The sequence below is a fragment of the Camellia sinensis genome, chromosome 4 (assembly GCF_055761805.1).
Source record: "Camellia sinensis isolate YWXY chromosome 4, ASM5576180v1, whole genome shotgun sequence".
In the NCBI taxonomy this organism is placed as follows: Eukaryota; Viridiplantae; Streptophyta; class Magnoliopsida; order Ericales; family Theaceae; genus Camellia; species Camellia sinensis.
This window is the reverse complement of record NC_138964.1, coordinates 174,510,986-174,534,082: the sequence shown is the minus strand read 5'-3', so window position 1 is coordinate 174,534,082 and position 23,097 is coordinate 174,510,986. Positions and strand designations below refer to the sequence as shown.

General features: G+C 38.4%; 2 long non-coding RNA genes across 2 annotated transcripts; both read left to right on the top strand.

Moving 5' to 3' along the window:
- Window positions 1-11,072: 11,072 nt before the first annotated feature.
- On the top strand, window positions 11,073-12,173 carry LOC145789696 (uncharacterized). Its single transcript, XR_014327924.1, has 3 exons — window positions 11,073-11,167; window positions 11,283-11,378; window positions 12,078-12,173. It is a non-coding gene; the product is annotated as an uncharacterized LOC145789696 (long non-coding RNA).
- A 226-nt stretch (window positions 12,174-12,399) lies between these two features.
- Window positions 12,400-12,921, top strand: LOC145789695 (uncharacterized). Its single transcript, XR_014327923.1, has 2 exons — window positions 12,400-12,527; window positions 12,613-12,921. It is a non-coding gene; the product is annotated as an uncharacterized LOC145789695 (long non-coding RNA).
- Window positions 12,922-23,097: the final 10,176 nt, after the last annotated feature.

The window sequence follows — 23,097 nt, the reverse complement described above, 5'->3', positions numbered from 1 at the left end:
TTTGTCAAGGTCTGTTTGATGGAGGCTTTTCCGAATATAAGCCTTTTTTTTCTATTGTATTTTTAAAACTAGGCCAATTTTTTACGCGATTCCAAAATTAAGTTAAAACGTCATTACTATTCGCGTTTTTACTGTTAAGAGGCTAAAAGTTGATAAATAGTGAAATCGCTATTTGAAATCGCGATTTTAATTAAGAAAACGTTTTTCTAAATTGCGTTTTTAACATAAAAAAATTTCTGCTATTTAAAATAGCGCTTTTACTGTGCATATAATAATTTTTTTTTTTTTTTTTTTAAAAACGCCATTTGAAATGGCGTTTCTACTGTTAAACCACCAACCAAAGCCAACCCACACACTGACACACACACACACCAATGGGCACACCCACAACACTCAAGCATTGAAATAATATAATTTTTATATATAATAATAATTTATAATAATTAATTATATAATTTTTATAATTTTCGTAAATATAAATCATTTTTAGGTTATGAATGGTTTGATTTATAATACGTATGTATGTAAGGATAAAAATTTTTATAATCAAAAATAATTTTTATAATTTTTATAATAAAAACAATTTATAATACGTATGTATTATAAAAAATTTTATAATAATTTATAATACGTATGTATTATTTGAATCTTTACATTTTTTATTTAAAATTTTTCACAGTAAACCCATCTTCACATTTTATAATACGTATATATTATTCAAAAATAATTTATAAAAATTTATAATTAATACGTATGTAAATAATTTAATACGTATCTTCACATTTACATTTACAGTAAACCCATCTTCACATTTACATATGTATGGTTTAAGGGTAAATTTTTTGATAAATGACTTAAATGATAAATCAAACCATCCATAACCTAAATTTTTTTACCCTTACATACGTATGGTTTAAATAATTTATAAAAATTATTGTCATACGTATGTAAAAATCGATTATAAAAATTGCAAAAATTATTACAGTAAATCCATCTTCACATTTAGATTATTTATAATTTTAAAAATTGCAAAATATAATTTTCGTAAATATAAATCATTTTTTTACCCTTTTATAAATAAAGGGTAAAAAAATTGTAAAAATTGTAAAAATTAAAAAAATTTTAAAAATTATAAAAATTATATAATTGATTATTATAAATTATTATTATATATAAAAAAATTTATAATCAATTTTTGCAATTTTTATAATCGATTTTTACATACGTATGGCAATAATTTTTATAAATTATTTAAACCATACGTATGTAAGGGTAAAAAATTTTAGGTTATGAATGGTTTGATTTATCATTTAAGTCATTTATAAAAAAATTTACTCTTAAACCATACGTATGTAAATGTGAAGATGGGTTTATTGTAAATGTGAATGTGAAGATACGTATTAAATTATTTACATACATATTAATTATAAATTTTTATAAATTATTTTTGAATAATACATACGTATTATAAAATGTGAAGATTTTTTTACTGTAAAAAAATTTAAATAAAAAATGTAAATATTTAAATAATACATACGTATTATAAATTATTTTTGATAATTTATAAATTATTTTTGATTATAAAAATTGAAAAAATTATTTTTGATTATAAAATTTTTTATCCTTACATACGTATTATAAATCAAACCATTCATAACCTAAAAATGATTTATATTTACGAAAATTATAAAAATTATATAATTAATTATTATAAATTATTATTATATATAAAAATTATATTATTTCAATGCTTGAGTGTTGTGGGTGTGCCCATTGGTGTGTGTGCGCTAGTGTGTGGGTTGGCTTTGGTTGGTGATTCAATAGTAGAAACGCCATTTCAAATGGCATTTTTAAAAAAAAAAAAAAAAAAATTATTATATGCACAGTAAAAGCGCTATTTTAAATAGCGTTTTCTTCAGAAATTTTTTTTATGTTAAAAGCGCGATTTGGAACAGCGTTTTTTTAATTAAAATCGCGATTTCAAATAGCGATTTCACTATTCATCAACTTTTGGCCTCCTAACAGTAAAAGCGCGAATAGTAATGGCGTTTTAGCTTAGTTTTGGAATTCCGTCAGAAGTTGGCCTAGTTTTGGAAATACAATGGAAAAAAGGCTTATATTGGGAAAAGGCTCCTGTTTGATGATCACTTTTTCATTTTACAGTTTATATTTATAAAAATTTAAAAAATTGTTATAAAAATTTGTTTTATGATTTTTTTAAAAAAATTGTTATAAAGATTTGTTTTATGATTTTTTTTTAATTTATAAATTATTGTCTCAATTTATAAATTTAAGAAAAAAATATAAATCCAAAAAATGAGTTTACTAGTTTTTAAATAGAAATTTAAAATTTTGACTAATAAATTTTTTTTTAAATAATTTTTTTCAATTAATTTTTTTTCAAATACTTTTTTTCAATTATTTGTTTCGAATTAATTTTTTTCTCCAATCATAATGTGTGTGATCTTATTATCATAAATAATAAAAATATATATAAATATTTTAGACCTAAACAAACATATTTTTTAGTTTATGTTTTTAAATTTTTTTAAACATTTTGTTCAAACCAAATACGCTTGTAGCTTATATTTTTCTAAAAATAAACAAAAACCAGTTTATAAAATTTTTGTAAACATAAAACCAAAAACGTAAACGTTACCAAACGCTACCTGGTAACACTTAGGTGCCGTTTGGTAACACTTACATTTTCAGTTTTCTGTTTATATTTACAAAAATTTTAAAAACTCAAATAAAAACTTATTTGGTAAAATTTTGGATTTATAAATCAGTGGTCTCAGTTTATAAATTTGGCTAAAAAATGAAAACACAAAAAATGTGTTTCCATTTTAAGTTTTCAGTTTTTTTTTTAGCACCCAACATTAGCCACCACCCGCCACCATTTTCCACCACCGTCTTCCGCTACCACCACCCACCCTCCACCACCACCTGCCACCACTACTCACCACCCACCTACTACCACCAGCCACCAGCCACCTGCCACTCACTCGCCACCACCACCCACCCCTCGCCGCCGCCGCCGCCGCCACCACCACCGACCTGTCATCCACCCGCCACCACCCACCACCTACCACTACCATTCATTGCCCGCCACCACCGCCCGCCACCACCACCCGCCACTTACTTGCCACCACCACTCACTACCCACCTGCCACCACCATTCACCACCTGCCACCACCAGCCACCTGCCACCCACCCGCCACCATCACCACCACCATCACCCACCCGCCACCTACCTGCCACCACCACCCACCACTCACTACCACCACCATCACCACCCACTTGTTACCACTTACCACCCGCCACTGTCACCCACCCACCCACCACCACCACCACCTGCCACTACCACCCACCACCACCACCACCACCACCACCCACTCGCTACCACCTACCACCCGCCACTGTCACCCACCCACCCACCACCACTACCACCACCACCACCCGCCATCCGCCACCCACTTGCTACCTCCACTTACCACCCGCCGCCACCGCCACCACCACCACCCACCACCCATCACCCGTCACCGTCACCCATCCACTCGCCACCACCCACTACCACCAGCCATAGGCCACCCACCCGCCACCACCACCACTACTACCACCCACTCGCTACCACCCACCACCGTCACCCACCACCACCACCACCCGCCACCTACCTACCCACCACCCACCACCACCCGCCACCACCACCTCTCACTCACTACCACCCACCACCCGTCACCGTCACCCACCCACCCACCACCACCACCAGCAGCTACTCACCACCCACCATCACCACTTTCCACCACCGTCTTCCGCCGCCACTTGCCGCCACTTGCCATTTCTCACTTTTTTTTATATTTTTAAATTTTTTTAAATATTTTCTCAATTACCAAAAGCGTTTGTAGTTTATGTTTTTCTAAAAATAAACAAAAATCAGTTTATAAAATTTTTGTAAATATAAACTAAAAATGTAAACGTTACCAAACACACCCTTACGTTTTCAGTTTTCAGTTTATATTTACAAAAATTTAAAAAACTCAAATAAAAACTTGTTTGGTAAATTTTTGATTTATAAATTAATGGTTTCAGTTTAAAAATTTGGCCAAAAAATGAAAACACAAAAAATAAGTTTACGTTTTGAGTTTTGAAATTTTTTTTTTTTACTACCCAACACTAGTCACCACCTGCCACCATTTTTTACCACTATCTTCCGCCACCACCACCCACCCCCCACTACCACCTGCCACAACCACTCACCACCCACCTGCCATCACCACCCACCACCCGCTACCACCACCCACTCGCTACAACCCACCATTTGCCACCGTCACCCACCCACCCACCGCCACCACCCGCCACCTGCCAGCCACCACCACCCACTTACCACCACCCGTCATTCGCCACCCGCCACCCACCACCCGCCACCTACCGCCACCCACCACCCGCCACCCACCACCCACCACCCGCCACCACCACCACCCACTCGCTACCACACACCACCTGCCATCGTCACTCACCCACCCACCACCACCACCCGCTACCTACCCGCCACCACCACCCAGCACTACCCGTCATCCGCCACCCACCTGCCACCACCACCCACCACCACCCGTCATCCGCCACCCACCTGCCACCACCACTACCCACCACCATCAGTTATCCATCATCCGCCACCCACCTGCCACCACTACCCACCACCCGCCACCACCACCCATTTGCTACCACCCGCCACTGTCACCCACCCACCCATCCACCACCACCACCCGTCACCACCACCCCCTACCCCCACCCGTCACCACCACCCACCCGCCACCCACCTGTCACTACTACTACCACCACCACCACCACCACCCACTCATTACCACCTATCACCCGTCACTGTCACCCACCCACCCATCCACCACCACAACCCGCCACCCACCACCCACCATCACCACTTTCCACCACCGTCTTCCGCCGCCACCACCCGTCACTTGCCACAACTTTCCACCACCGTTTTCTGCCACCATCACCCACCACCTGCCACTATTTTCCACCACCGTCTTCCGTCACCACCACCTGCCATCATTTTCTACCATCGTCTTCCGCCGCCGCCACCACTTGTCTCCACCCACCACCCGCCACCACTTGCCATTTCTTACTCTTTTTTATATTTTAAATTTTTTTTAAACATTTTGTCTAAACCAAACGCGTTTGTAGTTTATGTTTTTCTAAAAATAAACAAAAACCAGTTTATAAATTTTTTGTAAATATAAACTGAAAACGTAAACGTTACCAAACAGGCCCTAAGAGTATATGTGTAATAATTATTTGAAAGTGAAACATTAACAAAATTCAATTGTACAACAAATATAGTATTTTAACAAATGTTTTAATTGAAGTCATGAAAAAAAAAATCTTTTATCTTTTATTATTTTTTTAATTTATTTTGTAATTAAGTAATACAAAATATAAAATAATATTTTATGTACGGGGATGAAATATTCTCAGTTCTCCGTACTCCTTCAACCCAAGCTTCATGTAACGTCGCTTAGCCTGAAAACAGAAAAATGGTGAGCTGCCCAGCGGTGTGCTGTCGGATAAACCCTCTGACGATCAAGTCAGCATACTTGGAGAAGAAAAAGAAGAATGGAGAGAGCATTCTAGCGAGAGAGAGAGAGAGAGAGAGAGAGAGAGAGAGTTGGGAAATCCTTCAGATTGCTTATATTCTATGTTTGCATGCTCCTCCTTTTCAAGACTGGCCATGCAGCCACAGAAATTGTGGGCGCACTACCTCTGTTGTCCTTCTCTGGACAAACGGTTGTGCTCCCCTCTACCTTTCTTACATGTGTAGAGACCAAAACCTCCAAATAGTGTTTGTTGCACCGTCAAACGGTATTGACGCATATGACAAATGGATTTCCCCATTTCTCTTCATTGGTCCACGTGGAGTGCTAGGCCGAGCCATTACTTGGTAAGACACAAGCGTCACGATGGACAAACATAGCCGAGCAAAATCGAACAAGTCTATGAGAACCGCTTAGACACGGGCATGCCGTTCGATATCTCGACCCTGCACATCGATCTTAAGAGTCATCTGTCCCTACATCAGTCCAAACTGCCCATAGCTTGGCAACCATCTGGTTCTGCATGGTCATCACCAGACTAAATATCCGCAAGCTACCGTACACCAGGGCTACATATAGCCCTGCCAATCATAGTTGGTCAAAGCACTGTGTTGGTGCAGCTCGGCCATGCACAACGTCTGGTCCCCAAGCGAGCCAACACCACAATTCGTGCTGCTCGTATCTCGGGCCAACTATTCGGCACAAATCTCCCTCTCATTTTATAAATAGGTTGACTACGCCAAACTAAGCTAAAACTACTTATCTTATGAACAGTTTCAAAATTAAATAGATTCAAAATGGGCCATTTTTTGATAAGTCCTATTTATAACTGTTTTGTTCCATAAAACCCAAACTGTTTCTGAATATTCCATTAGGTCCATTAATTGTTAAAGGACGAAATAACCCTCTCCGCCTCTCTCGCGTGAAACCGATTCTGCAAAAACCCATTCCTATTCGAAATATTCAATCCACAAAATTTCCAAAACAAAAACTCAATCGACGAAACGATACTGATATTGCCTCCAGTAACCCTAGATTCCTCTTCGTCTCACCACTGCGAAGCTTCACATCGGAAGGAGGGTGCTTCGTCGTTCGAAGATTCTTGTCGCCCCATTGAGTTTATTTTATCCACTGAGTGTGATCCATACCCACCAACCATGACGAACAAAAGTAAGGAATACCATTCCACCTTCTGCTTCTCAATCATAATGTCATCATTGATGTATACATACACCTTCTGGTTTTCGGATTTGAATTTGTAAACATAGATGTTTTCGAAATTAATTTTGTAAAAATATATGATGTGAACATTCACATTAGTGTTGATTACTCGCTAAACTTACAGTAGTAGACACTGATGTGAATATTCACAGCAGTGTATAATGATGTGAACATTCACATCAGTGTATGATGATGTGAATGTTCATATTACTATCACTGTTGATATTGTTCATTTTTTATGTCCACAGAACCCCCAAACTTCACTCAACAATGTGATGGAATGTGATGTAAATATTCACAGTGTGACATCAATGTTGGACTTGTTTGTGTTGTTGGGTGTTGTTTGGTGCAGTTGGTTCCCCCCTATGATTTTTAGCAAATTATTACATAATGTGATCACCAATGTAAACATTCACATTGGCCTCTAATTGTTGTAGTTTTCGGGATTTGTTTTTGCACACATGAATGATGTGAACATTCACATTATTATTGAGTACTGGGTAAACTTAGAGTAGTACACACTGATGTAAACATTCACATCATGTGAATGTTCACATTAATGTCAGAACCCCCAAACTTCACTCAACACTATGCTGGAGTATGATATAAACATTGACATTGTGACATCAATGCCCAAGTTGTTTGTGTTATTGGGTGTAGTTTGGCGCTGTTGGTTCCCCCCTTTGATTTTTAGAAAATTATAACATAATGTGATCACCCATGTAAGCATTCACATTGGCCAGTAAATGTTGTCGTGTTCGAAATTTATTTCTCAAACATGGATGATGTGAACATTCACATTACTATTGATTACTGGGTAAATTTAGAGTAGTGCACACTGATGTGAACATTCACATCATGTGAATGTTCACATTAATGTCAGAACCCCCAAACTTCACTCAATACTATGATGGAGTATGATGTAAACATTCACATTGTGACATCAATGCCCAAGTTGTTTGTGTTATTGGGTGTAGTTTGGCACTGTTGGTTCCCCCATTTGATTTTTAGAACATTATAACATAATGTGATCACCCATGTAAGCATTCACATTGCCCAGTAACTGTTGTCGTGTTTGAAATTTATTTCTCAAACATGGATGATGTGAACATTCACATTACTATTGAGTACTAGGTAAATTTAGAGTAGTACACACTGATGTGAACATTCACATCATGTGAATGTTCACATTAATGTCAGAACCCCCAAAATCCACTCAATACTGTGATGGAGTATGATGTAAACATTCACATTGTGACATCAATGCCCAAGTTGTTTGTGTTATTGGGTGTAGTTTGGCGCTGTTGGTTCCCCCCTTTGATTTTTAGCAAATTATAACATAATGTGATCACCCATGTAAACATTCACATTGCCCAGTAACTGTTGTCGTTTTCCGAATTTATTTTTCCAACATGGATGATGTGAACATTCACATTAGTATTGATTACTGTGTAAACTTACAGTAATAAACACTGATGTGAACATTCACATCACTGTATAATGATGTGAATGTTCCAATTACTGTCAATGCTAGTTGTTGAATGTTGTTTGGAGCTTCGGGTTCCATCCTCTGTGTTTTAACCAATTACATGTGCTCATTTGAACACACAGGTCTTCCCCATAAAGTTGATGGCAAGCGAAAGCGAGGGGAATCTCGTTTCAAAACCAAGCCTGATCAAACAGCTGTTCCTGAAGAAGTGAACATGAAAAAAGTGAACTACCGGTCAAATATAACTGGATTGGTCAAACTGTTAAAGGATACGAAATTTACAAGTGGCCAATTGAAGTGCCTCAGAAAAACACCGTTCTGGCCATTATTTGATAGCTTGATCAGTAACGAAATCGACCTCAACCACTGCATGAAATATGATGATGTCATTGTACGTATAGTACAAACATTCAAGCAATCTAGTGGAAGGTTTTACATTGGGGATAAGAACATCCAGATTTTTAGAAGCGACGTATCACTAATTTTTGGGGTGGACTGCGGCACCAAGTCGATGGACATCTCTTATGGTGCAAAACCAACAACCGGCATCATACACCGAATGTGCAAGGATGTTAGTCGGTTAAGTGCTGCCAAAATACGAGAAATTTTGAGGGAAGCATTGAAGGGCACAAAAAAAATGACGATGAGGAGGTCGCAAGATTAGTTTGCATGCATGCATGCGTCAAGCTATTCTTTTCTACATCCGGAGAAACAATTGGATGGGTTTTCTACTCATACATGGACCCATTACACAAGATGATCGAGTATGATTGGGCTGAGAGCATCCGGGCAACCTTGATGGGTTCATTGGGCCAAAACTGTGGAAAACCAGGACGAGTCACCGGATGTGTGATGTTGTTAATGGTAAATCAAATCTCATACAACTTATTCTATGTTTAATATGAACATATACGGGCTCTGAACACTCTGATGTGAATGTTCACATTTCTCAGCTTTGGTGTGGAAGTTGACAACATTGATGAAAACATTCACATCAGTTGTACCACTCACATTACCAGATGTGAATATTCACATCAGTAACATCACTCACCATTAGCAAAATGTGAGCATTCACATAGTAATAACACTGACATGAACACATGTGGACATTCACATCAGTATCATCCCCCACCATTAGCAAATGTGAACATTCACATCGGTAATAGCACTGACACTAACAGTTGTGAACATTCAGGTCAGTAATATCACTCACATTAACAGTTGTGAACACTCACATCAGTAGTATCACTCAACATTAGGAAATGTGAACATTCACATCAGTAACATTACTCCACATTAGCAGATGTGAACATTCACATCAACGGATGTGAACATTCACATCAGTTTTAAGTGATGTAAACATTCACATTACTGGCCTAGTGGTGCACTGTGAACATTCACATTACTGCACCAGTGGTGTAAACATTCACATCAATGTTAATTCATATGAACATTCAAATTACTGATATTTGTTATTTGTTTCAGTATTGGCTGTGTGAGCATACAACAATCTTACAACCTCGTAACCCCAATGCCATTCCACGATGCGTAAAATGGGACCTCACAGCCTTACATAGCAACATGAAGTCCATAACTCTGGCTAAGCTAAGTTTAAATGAGGTAGAAGTACAACCAAATATATTGTGCTTATTCACATAGTGAGACGAGGAACTATCTAACTAACATACTGTCTCGAAATGCAGGTATATGGCGGCGAGCTAATGGCATCACCAACTGAAGCGAAGATGTATCGTCATATAAAATTGAATGTGGAGCCAAAACCTGAGATTTTGTCAAGTGCAGTAGCAAAGAAAGATGAAAGCAATGAGGATCAAAGCAAAGACAGTCAACGCAGTGATGACAGGGATGCATTTTCTGTCGATGCAGTGGACCTGAATGATGTTGGACATTATATCAACCCCAGCTGTAGCACCCCCAATGCTGAGAAAGGAATCATCATAGCACAACCAACTGAGCCCGACATTGTGGAAGTACTCATGAAAGAAAACCAAAAAGCTTGGGCTCTTGTACGGCAATGGGAAGCGAAATACAAACAGTTGGAAGAATCATGGGAGTTGAGGGCAAGGGTGATTGCTGCCCTTGAAGCCAAACTATTTGACCAATCGGGCTCATCCAATGTGGACATGGACATGAAGACTTGCATGGAGTGGAAAGATACAGAAATTCAGCGGCTGACAAAGTTGGTCATCAACTTGGAATGTGAAAAAACAATACTTCAAGACCTTTTTGACGATCAGTCCGTACACATCATCACTCAAGTTGAAGCACAAAAGGCTCATGACAGCCTTAACAACAATCCCACTGCAGCATTGGAACACATTATCAGCCCCTCATCAAGGGTAAAGCGCATAAAGCACAAGGTAAGGAAAGAACACAGGTTGGACGAGTTTGAATACCCCAACCTGCATGGTCAGAAGAAAAGGAAAGAGGGAGCCCAACAGAAATCACGTGTAGTCCAAATTGCACAAGATTTAGACAAGCAACCACCAAAAAAGCAGCCAACAAAGTCCAAGAAGTTATCCTTGAACAACAAACTAAAGGTCTGGGCTAACATGAACAAACTCAACAAGCAAAAAGTCCAAAATTTGCACAAGAACGGCGGTGATGAGTAAGTGATCTTACATATCCCCAACTGTTTTTTTTTCCATCATGTTCAGTTCACATACATACTTAATAAATTAGATCATTTCATAAATGTGCAATGTTGACATTAACATTTTCTGTAATCACAATGCACAAGTTGCTAGTGTGGCGAGGGGACTCAAAGACTAAACATGTGTATTTTGATGACATCATACACCTCATCAAGGAAGAATCAATAACCAACAACGTATGGCAACTGTAAATGTGTACAAAACACACACACACACACACACACACACACACACACACACATAGAGTAAAGACACTGTAAATAATGTACTGCCACCCCTCCGGTTCTGCAGGTGATAGATGCTTATGGTGAAATTCTACTTGAACTACAAGGGCTAGTCAACCCAAGTTTGGAAGATTCATCATTCATCTTTACAAGCACATGTTTGGTAACCACTAGACTTTAATTTTGATTATGTTTCAATACATGTGGATGTTATTCTCAGCATTACATGCTTACATTGTTAATTTAAATAATAGGCAGATGTGAATGTTAACAACAACATAAAATGACCTTTGAGAAGATTCACATTGACAGATGTGAACATTCACATCATTCGCATTGAATATTATATGCTTATTATGTTGATAAACTTAAATGATACACACATGTGAACATTCACATCAGTAATATAACTCATAGTAACAGATGTGAACATTCACATCAGCAGTATTACTCACATTAATAGATGTGAACATTCACATCAGCAGTATTTACTCACATTAACAGATGTGAACATTCACATCAGTAACATCACCCACCATTAGCAAATGGGAACATTCACATCAGTAATAGCACTGACATTAACAGATGTGAACATTTACATCAGTAGCATTACTCACACTAACAGATGTGAACATTCACATCAGTAACATCACCCACCATTAGCAAATGGGAACATTCACACCAGTAATATCACTGACATTAACAGATGTGAACATTCACATCAGTAGTATCACTCACCATTAGGAAATGTGAACATTCACATCAGTAACATAACTCCCCATTGACAGATGAACATTCAAATCATTAACACCAAACATTGATATAAATACTTGGTACATCATTGTATGCCCTTTGTGTGCAGAAAATCATTGAACAGTACCCCCCCACAAGAGGAATAAACTAATTGATGTACACATCAAGGAGTATCAAGGCCAGAGATTCTTAATCTTCCCAATACATGACAACTTTCACTGGACAATTGTTGTGTACGACGTGAAAGAGAATGTATAGAGGCATTATAATTCACTGCGCCCAAGAGAAGGCATACATGACCCACATATTGACAAAGCACAAATACTGGTAAGTGGTTGACAAAAATAATACTTGTCGTGATGTGTAATATTTGAACTTGGACGTATGCCCTATGTTGGTTGGTGCCTAATATGAAATTTCATTGTTGGCAGAGGGACTACATCACAGCTTTGGTGCATAACATTGGACCGTCATCACCATTATGGACCAATTTATCAAGCCAAAATACTTCGAAAACAATCATATCAGTGGACATCTGTCCTCAGCAAGCATCAAATTCGTAAGCCTAAAATCGATTTCTACACATGTTCCACAACCTTTACCCACCTAAATTTCAAAATCTAACGAGAAGTTTGCATTTTCAGGGTGGATTGTGGGCCTGCAGTTTGTTACATCATGAGGGCGCATGTATATCGTGAAGACATTGTTGCCAGCCTAGATCGCTTTGAATGGTGTCAAATAAGAGACTCATTAGTACACCTTTTTCTGAACCACAGAAAGACAGTGCAATGTGAAAACCTATAGGTGGGGGGTGTCCACCTATCACTGTTACCCAAATCTGTTATCCACATTTAAGACAATTTAGTTTCACTAGCTTAATTGTAAATGAAGTCTATATCACTGCTTGTACAGATACTTTTCAGTCAATATATGTATATGCATTTTCAGGCCTATTTTGCGTTGGTCATGCACATTGAGATTGTATTTTCTTTTTTTTTTTTGGATACACATGACATGATGTCAATGTTCACATCACAGAATGATTGTACACTTTCTTCTATTTTAAACCATACTACATGGATGTGAATATTGCTTAAAGTGTTCATGTAACACAATATGACAGGTGTGATTATGATATTTCTTAACACAAGTCAATATTCACATCTAACAATTTGATGATGTGAATATTCACATCATAACTTCTGATTATGCGAATGGCAACAATGATGTCATGAATATTCACATCTTATGAGTTGATGATGCGAATGGTTACATTGATGTAAACATTGCTGTTAACAGTAACAACAATGTGAACATTCCCACCACAGAAATGTTTGAAAGTTGAACAATGTGAACATTCACATAATGTGAATGTTAACAGCATGCATTCATCCAAAACACAACCAACATAAATGTCAGATTGGTACCTTAAAAAAGTAAAAATAAAACACAAATCAAACACTAATGCATTATTATGTTTGCCAACGCAACGTAATCTTATTGCAACCCAATGTTTCCCAACACAACACAATCTTATTTCAAAAATGAATATAAGAATCCAATGTAAAATACAATGTTGAAATGAAAAAAGGTACATCTTATATCGGCTCCGTGTATGATTTTCGATTATGGCTCCCCAACTTATCACATCTCCCGCACCTTATTTGCTTCAGTTTCTCACCCCTTGATGGGATCCTATTCTTCTTCGGCCTTCCGGGTGGTCTTTTCACGGTAGGCGGGTATATAGTAAAGTCCGTGGGATCAAAAAGCGGCTTCTCCACCGATGGTATAGGGAATATGGCTCCCGAATAGGCTGCACGATATGTCTCTACATGAAAGTAATGTTCTACACAATCATTGAGATTGTAGCGGCTCTTCTGAATGGAAATAGCAGCATGGTCACACGGGAATCCGTTGATTTGCCATTTGAAGCATGAACATGTACGCCTCGCAACATCAACTATAACCGATGGTATCGAATGAACTTCAAACACATCCTCGTTGGCTTTGCTAACTTGCCAAGACTTGCTGTCATTGAACGAATCCATAAGCCTTGTTTCGAATGTCGGACAAATAATCTCATTCCATTTGTTTGCTTGGTCACGCCGTGCAGACATTTGCCGCATCAACTGAGTACGAATTTTGTCCACCATTTGAGTGATAGGAAGATCACGTGCTTCTTTAATCCAGTTATTAAATGACTCCGCCGCATTGGATGTCATCTCCCCATAACGCATGCCCCTGCACAGTATATCACAAACATTGTACAATGCGGAATTTAACAGGCCTGACCATTAATGTTGACAGATGTGAACGTTCACAGTACTGCCATTAGTATACACTGATGTGAACATTCACATCAGGGTATAATAATGTGAATGTTCACATCTGCTACCAGGTTTTAATAATGTGAATGTTCACATCATATGGTTATTACGTTGTCAACTTAAATGATAGACAGATGTGAATGTTAACAACAACAACAAAATATGACACGTGTCAACATTCAAATCTGTAATACATTGCATGACTATTTGACAAATTAACAGATGTGAACATGACATCAGTCATCATTAGCAGATGTGAACATTCACATCATTTACATTGAAGATGAAACACAATTCGAAGATTGTCACCATTATAAACTGAAAATTCACATCACTACCATTCTAAACTTCAAAAATGGAACACCTTAGGAAACTATTATTACCTGAAGTATGAATTTGCCCAGTGCTCAGGTGCTAAGTCCTTGAAAAAATTATGAGCTCGTTGTTTACCCTCCTCTTTTAATTTTGCAAGCTTTTCATGGAACCCTACCACAGTTGGCTCGTAGGCACAGTCACCCAAACTACTTACTAGGTGATCCCTGAATCCATTATCAATTCCTTTCATCCGGTCTCTTAAATTGCTCTTCAAGTGTTGTAAGCAATAATCGTGATGAGCCGATGGGAACACCTTTTGCATAGCTTCTAACAGACCAAGATTACGATCCGAAATAAAAGTAATATGGCACTTCCCATCAACAACCTTCCCAAGTTCATGCAAGAACCACGACCAATTAGCCGTGGTCTCCGAATCAACAATTGCAAATGCAATAGGAAACAGACCTACAACACAACACCAATACACAACTGTTCACAATATTCCAAAGTGAATAGAAAAATAGTATAAACGAAACAGGTCATGTGAATGTTCATATGTACATTGCCCTCTTTACTATTGCTGTTTTTGGATTCAGGTTCGTAAACATCAACGATGTGAACATTCACATTAACGACCATTAATAATTCATTGTTGATTGTTGAGTCACTGAAAATGTTAACATTCACAGTACTGTTCATTAATAGATCAACTAACATTAGTATACACTGATGTGAACATTCACATCAGTCTGTAATAAGTCTGATGTGAACATTCACATCAGTTTGATGTTAACATTTCTGTCATTAGCATACAAAGATGTGAACATTCACATCAGTGCATACTAATGTCACTGATGTGAATGTTCACATTACTTATAATTTAGCAATCACTCTTTCGTCCAGACTACACTGCTCAAAGCGAATATTGACATGAATAGACAGGTAAAAAAAACTTCTAACCATTGTTCCCGTCTTTCGCCGTTGTCGCAAGTAGCTGACCTTTGTACTTTCCTTTGAGGAATGTTCCATCCAGGAATAATAAAGGCCGACAAGCATTGAACCCAGAAATACACGCAGCGAATGACACAAAGAAGTGACAAAACTGTTGACTACTCGCATCATAGTCAATATTGACATAACTCCCCGGATTGTACCGCATCACAGCATCCGAATACCACCGCAACTGGTCAAACGATAACGAGTGATCTCCATGGATACCAGCCTTTGCTTTCTCCACACCCAACCATACGACATGGTAACTCACATCTAGCCCATAATCCCTCTTCAAAATAGTCACCACTTCACACGGCCGAGTCAACGGCTTGTCCCTCACAATTTCAGATATGGTACTCGACACCAAATCCGAACTAACTCGCGGATTCTTCGATGTTCGAACATCCGTACCACAAGTATGCACATCACTAAACCTCTTGATGTAGAAAAAATCATTTGCTCGTTGTGCTCTACAATGTATAGCCCACAAGCACCCCCTCTCCTCCCGCATCGCACACACAGTAGTAACTCTTGTTGTCTCGTTCTTCACGTATGTGAACTTAAACCCACATTGGATGGCATACTTACATAAAATGTCACGAAATTCTTGTGCACCTCCAACAAACCGTTGTCCTACATGCGTAATACCATTTGCCCAAGGGGCTGACAACAACACCTTCTCCTTATGGTGGCAAAATCTCCGTAGTGCATCAATTTCATCCTCAACCCCCACACGCAGCAATCCCAAACTACTTGACTGACCAATATCACCCTTCAACTCAACCACAACTTCTACATGTTGTACCCCCATTGATTTAGCAAGCAGTACCATGTTCTGAAATTCTTCCTCATTGTCCAAATGACACTTATTAATCCCAGGTAGTTTACAGAACAATGAAATAAAACCAGCAAACAACTCATCCCATTTCTCACATAAACACTCCACCAAACGAGAATAACACATTGCGCGGGCAATATTTATTACAGTTGTACTACAACCATATGTACACACCAATAGCATAAAGGTATCCATCTCCTGTAAAAACACAAAAACACAACAATGAACAGTAATGAAAATCGATATGAAAATTCACATTGTGCAAAAAATAGATGACTACGTGTACATTTCAACTGCTAAATCCATAATTCACAATATGAAGATGTGAACATTCACATTACTATTAACAAGATGTCAACATTAAGCAAACATCAAAGTCCAATGACAACATCAACAATCTTCACATAATATAATGATGTAAACATTCACATCAGTGTATGATGATGTAAACATTCACATCAGTGTATAATGATGTGAACATTCACATCAGTTTATGATGATGTAAACATTCACATTGATATTAACAAGATGTTAACATTAAGCAAGCATCAAAGTAAAATGAGAACATTAACAATCTTCACATAATATTAACAATCTTCACAGAGCCTCATTAAGCAAACATCAATTTAAAATGAGAACATCCACATTCTTCGCATATTCCACATTCACAAAATGTGCAGATTCACATTGATATATATACTGATAATAAAATCATCCACACAGAGCCTCATTACGCATGCATCGAAGTCAAATGAGAACTACACAATCTTCACATAATACGAATGAACTCCCCTCCACATAACCACGTAAAATGCATATAATTGAAAAAACAGAGCATTCAATCCATATAAATCCAAAAACAGAGCATCTGATCCATTATACGAATGAAACCATAAACTGAACATGTATTCATAACCAAATTGATACTAACCTTGATCATGCAATCCTACAATCGTACAGAAAGTTGAAAAAAACTGATTTGAAATAGTTATAATCCGGCAAATGTAACAACCGAACACCCTCCTCTTCGTCGTCTTCACTCGCAAACCACAGAACCAGACTCCAACAGCAAGGATGAAACCCTGGCACAACCAATCCTTGCAACGAGCATGCAAAACATAAACGTATCTCTCGAAATTGGATTGATGATGAAAAGCGTAAAATAGAAACTGCCAAACTGCATGAACGAAGAAACAGGCACCTATTACGTATTAACACTGTACATATATATATACAGGAGCAAAATAGTCTAAGAAATTATATTAAATTAGAAAAATGGACCTTATGGAATATCCAGAAAAGTTTATGGGACTAATTAGGTTATAATATTCTTTAGTGGACCTAATGGGTTATAACAACTCTAGAATGGATTTATCAATAAAAATCTCATTCAAAATCTCAATTTAATTTGTTTTTAAATATTTTTTAAAATTTAAAAAATGTCAATTAAATATTTTTTTTTTCAAATTCTAAAAAAGTCAATAGGCTAAGTTAAGCTGGTTAGATGGTTCCATCAGCCTACAGAATAAATTGATAGAACCTCCGAAGTCCTGACCCGCGGGTTCATATGCCCGGACTTTTCGGAAAATGGTTGAGACCACTAATTAGTGGTACTGCTAATGATGTGAAAGTGGACCCCACCCACTGCCACAGTGTTATTGTGCCTTCTTGTTGTTGTTGTTTTTTTTTTTTAAATGTGTGCTAACTCACTAGTAGTGCTTTAGAGCACCATTTTTAGGTTTGGTTTTGCATCTTCAAAATAAAACAAAAAGTTAAAAAGTTACTAAAAAATTTAAAAAGTTATCACTATTTACCCAAAAAAATTATAAAAAAATTATTTTTATACAAATTGTGAGATAACTCACTCTGATGTGAGTTTGTCTTTGCCTGACTTTGGTGAAGACAAATTACACAGGCAAAGGCAAGCTTAAGGACAGTGTTGTTCGGCCCGTGGGGGCCATCACGGGTCCCATTTTGATAATTTGAACCGTTCAATGTGTAGAACTCGTCGAGTGCTATATGCATATAAAAAATCACATTGGTCGGATATCGTTAACTATATGATCAAACTAGTTTTGTATAAAAAATGGATGGTGTTATAGTTAACGGTTAAAAAAAAACTAATCTGATCAGATAGCTATCGATATCCGATCAATGTGATTTTTTTTAAAGCATATAGTACTCGACGAGTTCTACACATTGAACGGTTCCGATTAGCAAAATGGGACCTGTGGTGAGCCCCCATTGGTCGAACAGTACCGTCCAATTCAATGCCCGAAAAGAAGGGAATCATCTCCTACCCTATACTCTACACATGCTGCCTATTCTATCACAATCTTCTTCTATACACAAATTTATACAATTTTTTAATACACATTTTTAGTAATAAATCAAAAAATTATCCCAAACAACCACTTTTTTTTCAACTTTTTAATCTAAAAAATCAAAAAATATACTTATTTAGGACATCTCAAACAACTAATATATATCATTTTCAGGACTTTTGTGGACTTTCTCCTCACAACAATCGTTATACTCTTAACTTTTGGAACTTTTTCTTGCAATTGCTTTAACAGTCTCTCTCTTTCTCATACATTCTCTATAGAACGAAGAAAAAAACATAGAATGTTCGGAGTGGTGTTCCCAGATCGGAGCTTCACAATGGACATCTCAAACTTCGCCCAAATCGATCCCACTCATTGGATTCTCGACATGAACACCTTCGTCCGCAACCCCTTTCTCTCTACTCTCTCTAAACTTCAAATTGTAAAATTTAACCTAGTCTCAATCAATCAATCAATCTTATTGTGCGCAGGAGAGGCGTACGATTCGATCAGAGAAGTGTGCATATTCCTTCTAAACAGCCTCTATCTTCCACCAGACAAAGCCCTAGCGGTTTACATCCAGTCCCCAAGCTCTCCCTTTATCTACTGTGGCGCCGTCACGGTGGTCCTGCCATCGGCGGTGCTGTCGCTGCGGTGGCCGGAGCCTGGTGTTCAGATGCAGCTCACGAGCCCCAACGCCGCCCCGCTCTCTGCCAAGATCGGCATCTCCGTGGAAGACCTGGCCACCCTTCCCTTCCTCGATGTGGCGACGCAGAACCGGATTGAGCATCCGGCTATGAAGGTTGTGGAGAATTTGATCAATTTCATGAAGTCGTTTGGCGGGTTGATGGTAGCAAGCTTCTTCTCGTTGAAGTAGTCAAGGAATTGTCCTAGTCCTTGTAAAGTTTGTTTACTACTGTCCTTACCTACTTTTGGTTTTGAGTAATTTGAGTTATTATACAGCTAATAAACAGAGCAGCTTAATATGACTGTGTAAAAGACTGTTTTGGTTTTTAATAAACAGAGCAGCTTAATATACTCTTTCCCAGCTCTTATTGTGTGTAAAAGTCTTTCTCTTCTTCATTTTGCAACAGTGGTATCAGAGCCTCCGAGTGAAAAAGTGAGATAGAGAGTGAAATAGTAGTTGTTCTATTTCTCTATCACCTGTTTTCCTTTATAGCAACAGACAACATCGATGGCTTTAAAAAATTTTGTGCAACCATCCATTCCTCGTTTTGATGGTCACTATGATCATTGGAGCATGCTAATTGAGAACTTCTTGCGGTCCAAAGAATACTGGCCCGTGGTTGTTTCTGGAATAGCAGAACCAGCTAAAGGTGTTGTGTTGACAGATGCACAGAAGACGGTGCTTGAAGCATTGAAGCTGAAAGATCTCAAGGCAAAGAATTATCTTTTCCAAGCTATTGATCGCTCAATCTTGGAAACAATTCTTTGCAAGGATACCTCTAAGCATATTTGGGATTCCATGAAGAAAAAGTATTGAGGGACAACAAGGGCGAAGATGTAGTAGCTTTAAGCATTTCGTTCGGAGTTTGAAATGCTTCGAATGAAATCAAGAGAGTCGGTGACTGTAGACGCGCCCCGCGGGCCTCATGCTACAGTTCAGACTCAAATAGTCACGGTCCTGTATCTAATCTCGCAGAGTGCAATGCAAGACCGATGAATCATCAAAGAGTCCAAATCCGGCAAATCGTTTTGAAAAACTGATTTTTAGAAAGAAATGCCAAACATGGACTGCTTTTCCAGATACAGAGTCGCCACCTAAATATTTATTTTGGGGGAATTTAGGAAATCCTGATTCGTTGCCTAAGGCCACGTGTCCGTCATCACCAAAGTTGCCTTGGCTTAGGAACTTGGGTACGATTGGGGAAGGTCAGCTATGAGTACCCCCGCTCGCCCGATCAAAGATCGGCCTCTACTAACCATGATATCTAGTTTTGAAAACATTATGCGTTCCTATTCCGGTTATTAGCCTAGATTTACTATGTGATACGCACAACATACAAGTATAGACTGGATCGCCTGAATTGGAAGAAAAAATTTCATGTTTGTTTTGAAAACGGTTTGCTACTTGCAAGTAGGCTAAAAATGCAGATTTTGCCACCCTAGAGTGGGCTTAGAAAACGCGGTTTTGCCACTTTCAAGTGAGCTTAAAACTCGCATTCAATGCATTGTTCCAATTCAAATAATCCACCCTTTACCCACAGGCACTCGGGCAGTTATATCACATAAGCACATAACCTCATGGTAAAGCATGCTATCATGGCAACACTCACATGCATGAAAGGATGCTAAAGCATAAAAACTTACCGAGTACTCCAAGCCAAAACAGAAATTAGTTAGTGAACATGCATGAATCTTAACTATGCTGAAATGCTTAATGTAACACATGCAAAAATGCAACCTAGATAGGCTCGGCTATTCTAAACATGGCATATGAAATGCAACAGATAACATGTATTCAACTTGGAATTGAAATACCATGCAGTTAGTATGATGCGCCAAGCCCGGTGCATGCAATACAGATGAATGAATGCACGCATGCATAGCATAAGGTATGCTAATTTAAATATGCCCTAATACTAACCATTGAAAGCAGGTAAATAAAAGGGAGAAAGAAGTGGGGGTTGGAAGACATACACACACTTACACACACTTATTACACAATTGCCCTCGCTCGGAGGGTCCGAGAGAATAATACAGGCCAAATAATGAATCAACTATCCTAGCTAATTAATTATTACAAAACTTCTAATTAATTAACAAATTAATTGCAAAAAAACAGCCTAAATATGAAACTAAAGAGATCGCCGCAGCTCTGCCTCGAAATACGTGGATGATACATACTCGATTTGCCTTGCTTGGAAACCCGTTACCATGCCACTGTTGCCTCTGTTTGCATTGTTCTGCACCTCTGAGGGATGTGAAAATTCTTGAGGCACCTCTGAACCATTCCCTGATCATTTTGGAATGCCACCGGCCAATGAAAAGAACCACCGACCATGTAAATGTGATCATCGACCATAAATTGGGTCACCGGCTGGACTCTGATGGTCGGTCGGCACTGAAAGTGGCCGGCCGGCCATGTATTCCTGCAGAATCCTGTTTTTGCTGCAGCAGTGGACAGACAGTGCATGGTAAGGAAATTTCAAAGCAATGTATGCATGGCCACATTCCCTATCATGTTATGGACTCAAGGGAGTGTGGCCCTTGGTCCTCGGGCCACCAATCACGCATCTCGATGCATGATGGCCAAAGGCACCAAGTTTGCCAATCAATGTAAATGAATGCAACAAAACGAATGAATGCTTCACGCCCTATCATGTTGAGATCAAGGGCATCGGCGATCGAGGATTGAGACGTGTTTCGTCACTTTAAGTACGAACACATCTCATTCCTCATGCTTGGTTTGACACCCCAAACCAAGCAAAATGTAATGCATGTATGCAATACGGCTCAAGTATGCAACATGACTCAAATATGCAACATGAGGCTAAGTTAACAAAGCATGCCAAATGCGGTGCAACCTATCCTGCAAGTATGCAATGTGCCAAACATGCAACAATATGCGATGGAATTAGCATGTGACAACACACAATGAACCAAATATGCAACAAACATGTAATGGTGGGCTTAAACCGCAAAGGGCAGACCTCAGCCTTGCCTCTAACAGTGGCCAAAAGTGATGGAAATGATAGATAAATACTCATGCAAACATGTACACCAATGGGCCTAAAGCTAAGGCACAAGAGGCAACTTTCAAGAACACTCAAAAGATGATAAACATGGACATTAGACCAACATGTTAAACTCTGAAAGTGTATAGAGGGTGATGCCAAATCAACCATGTTATGCAAGTAAGGCATGCAACAATGACCAAAACTTGAAGCCAACAAAGGGGTCCAAACCATAGCTATGTCAACCAAACCCCAAAGGACCAAAATGACTTAAAATAGCCCTAAGGCACTCCAAAACAAGAATAAAGCATGCATAGATCATGGTTAAAACATGCTAAGAAATGGATGCAAAACAAAGGGGGATTTAAGGCCACAAAGAGGACACTCTACTATAACCACCCCAACCACATATGGCATGGACTAATCAACGCAAAATAGAGTTTTAACATGCAAAAGGGAGCCCCAAAATGCACTGATATGGCAACCCAAAGCCTCAAACACATAGGCATGTACAATGACTCATTTTAAGGCACAAAAGAGCATCTCTTCAAAGCATGGAAAGGATGATGAATGCAAGCATACAAGCATGGATTATGGACTGAAATAGCATGGAAAATGATTCCAAATCACTGAA